Source organism: Schistocerca serialis, chromosome 7 (assembly GCF_023864345.2).
Source record: "Schistocerca serialis cubense isolate TAMUIC-IGC-003099 chromosome 7, iqSchSeri2.2, whole genome shotgun sequence".
NCBI classification, from domain to species: domain Eukaryota; kingdom Metazoa; phylum Arthropoda; class Insecta; order Orthoptera; family Acrididae; genus Schistocerca; species Schistocerca serialis.
The window spans coordinates 543,801,751-543,805,323 of NC_064644.1; positions in this window are offsets into that span (position 1 = coordinate 543,801,751).

Here is a 3,573-nt window from a genome sequence, read left to right on the forward strand (position 1 = left end):
ATATTAGAAGTGTAACAGAGCCAAACACTCGGCGAAGTAAGGAACCAGAAAAAGAAATATCGGGTACGGCCTTTCTGCCATACATTCCCAGAGTGACGGACAGAATCGGCCGTATATTGCGCAAACATGGCGTAAAGACGATTTTCAAACCGACAAGGAAGATCAAAGAGTGTCTTAGATCGGCGAAGGAGAAAAGAGACCCACTTGCAATGTCGGGAATATACCGTATACCATGCACATGCGGAAAAGTTTATGTCGGAATGACTGGACGATCGCCGGCCGCGGTGGCTGTGCGGTTCTAGGCGCTCCAGTCCGGAGCCGCGCTGCTGCTGCGGTCGCAGGTTCGAATCCTGCTTCGGGCATGGGTGTGTGTGATGTCCTTAGGTTAGTTAGGTTTAAGTAGTTCTAAGTTCTAGGGGACTGATGACCACAGCAGTTGAGTCCCATAGTGCTCAGAGCCATTTGAACCATTTTGAACTGGACGATCCATCAACACCAGGATCAACGAGCATAAGCGACATTGTAGGTTGGGGCAGGTGGAGAAATCGGCCGTGGCAGAGCACGCACTCAACGAGACCGACCACGTAATAAAATTCGCCGACACGGAAGTTCTGGCTGTAGAGAAGCACTATCACACGCACTTGTTCAGAGAAGCTGTAGAAATACAAAAACACGCGAACAGTTTGAACAAGAAAGAGGAAAGCCTTAAGGTCAACGGATCCTGGCTTCCCGCACTGCAGCGAACGACCGTCGCAGGTACAAGAGGAGAACCGCACCGGAAATGACCGCGGAGAAGCCCTCGGACGTTGGCGCGCCAGGTACATATAGTCTGCGCCCGCGAGCTCGGCTCCAGTTCACCACCGGCAATGGAGGGTGAAGCTTTGACAATGCCAGCCACTCGTGCTGGCGAAACGTCAGAAAAATCATTAGATGAACGTCAGCCGAAGAACCCGAGACAGAAGCCAATAGGCAGTTTGTCAACAAGTGCCCAGCGAAAGCCTTAACAATTTTGCCTTAACAATTGTGAAACGAAGTCTTTCGACGCCAACCACTGGTAGCAAGGACGGAAGAAGCAGAATATGCAATGAAACATCGTAAGCAACTTGCACACCAACTTTATAAACGAAACGTTGTTTTTAGCCTAAAGCAATAAAAAAATGTAGAAACATATATATCCAGTATGCAGAATAACGACAAAGATGTCATAAATATAAGCGAAACGCGTCTGGTGTAACTCATTTTAATTAAATTGCAGTCAGCTCAAGACGGATAACATATAGTAACACAGGTAATAAATACTCTTTGGAAAAATCTAACAGTAATTAAAAGGTGATCTCATGGTCATATAGCTTGCCGCATTTTCGTGTCCTGTTCGGAATATATGACTGAAAAACATACGAGAGATGTTCGAAGTTTGCATAAAACGTTCTCAGAAAATTTTCAATCTCACTGAAAGGACCTAATTTTAGTCCGTTTAATAGTTTTTCTTGACAATTGAAATGTGTGTGCCTCTATATCCATTTCTTCACCCCAACATCTGATTCTTTTTAACTTTGTTTTCCATCACTATTTTTCTGTAGTAACAAGGAACAAAAGCTGAAATTTTAAATTTAGGATTTGAGAAACCTTTCACGCAAGAGGATCGTACAAACATACCGCCGTTTGAGTCTCGTACAGATATCCGTATGGAGGACATAGTGATAGACATCCTTATGGTTGTGAAGCAGCTGAATAGGTTGAAAATAAATAAATCGCCAGGTCCTGATGGGATTCCAATTCGGTTTTACAGAGAGTACTCTACTGTATTGGCTCCTTACTTAGCTTGCATTTATCGCGAATCTCTTGCCCAACGTAAAGTCCCGGCAGACTGGAAAAAAAGCGCAGGTGGCGCCTGTATATAAGAAGGCTAGAAGGACGGATCCTCAAAATTACAGACCAATATCCTTAACATCGGTTTGTTGCAGGATTCTCTAACATATTCTCAGTTCGAATATAATGAATTTCCTTGAGGCAGATAAGTTGCTGTCCACGCATCAGCACGGCTTTAGAAAGCATCGCTCCTGCGAAACGCAACTCGCCCTTTTTTCACTTGATATCTTGCGAACCATGGATGAAGGGTATCAGACGGATGCCATATTCCTAGACTTCCGGAAAGCGTTTGACTCGGTGCCCCACTGCAGACTCCTAACTAAGGTACGAGCATATGGGATTGGTTCCTAAATATGTGAGTGGCTCGAAGACTTCTTAAGTAATAGAAACCAGTACGTTGTCCTACATGGTGAGTGTTCATCAGGGGTGAGGGTATCATCTGGAGTGCCCCAGGGAAGTGTGGTAGGTCCGCTGTTGTTTTCTATCTACATAAATGATCTTTTGAATAGGGTGGATAGCAATGTGCGGCTGTTTGCTGATGATGCTGTGGTGTACGGGAAGGTGTCGTCGTTGAGTGACTGTAGGAGGATACAAGATGACTTGGACAGGATTTGTGATTGGTGTAAAGAATGGCAGCTAACTCTAAATGTAGATAAATGTAAATTAATGCAGATGAATAGGAAAAAGAATCCCGGGAAGTCGGATAGTCGTGTTCGGTTCATTGGTAGAATTTTGGGAAGATGTGGTTCATGTGTAAAGGAGACCGTTTATAAAACACTAATACGACCTATTCTTGAGTACTGCTCGAGCGTTTGGGATCCCTACTAGGTCGGATTGAGGGAGCAGTTCAGAGGCGGGCTGCTAGATTTGTTACTGGTAGGTTTGATCATCACGCGAGTGTTACGGAAATGCTTCAGGATCTCGGGTGGGAGTCTCTAGAGGAAAGGAGGCGTTATTTTCGTGAATCGCTACTGAGGAAATTTAGAGAACCAGCATTTGAGGCTGACTGCAGTACAATTTTACTGCCGCCAACATATATTTCGCGGAAAGACCACAAAGATAAGATAAGAGAGATTAGGGCTCGTACAGAGGCATATAGGCAGTCATTTTTCCCTCGTTCTGTTTGGGAGTGGAACAGGGAGAGAAGATGTTAGGTGTGGTACGAGGTACCCTCCGCCACGCACCGTATGGTGGATTGCGGAGTATGTATGTAGATGTAACGTAACAACGGTGGCGGCTGGTATGGCTCTTAAGGACGACACTAAACCTCCAGTAGCCCATCTCGGGTGCAAACGCTTCTGTAAGCACTTGTAGCAAGTTCCTGAAATTAATTTACCCAAGCGGCTTCCAGAAGCGAGCTCTTAGGATGTTTTGTTCTATTATAAACATCTAAGCGAATGCTTGCAAAAGTTACATGCCGAAGTTACTTGCTGGCCGATACACGTCTTCAGTACAGTATTACGGCAGACTCACTTCCCACGAGTAGTCGAGTGGGACAAGCAAGACGCTCGTGAAAAGGAGCTGTAGTGGAAGCGGAGAGATGCGGTAGCAGAATGTGTGGAGACAGAGGGCGTCTCGCAGTCCCCCATTCATATTCATCCCACGAAGACAGGACTGCAGAGCATCCGGTGTCACCCGCAGCGCGGCGTCGGCCGTGTGAGTCCCGGGGCTGTTGCTGAGTCTGTGGGGACGCGGCGCGGCTCC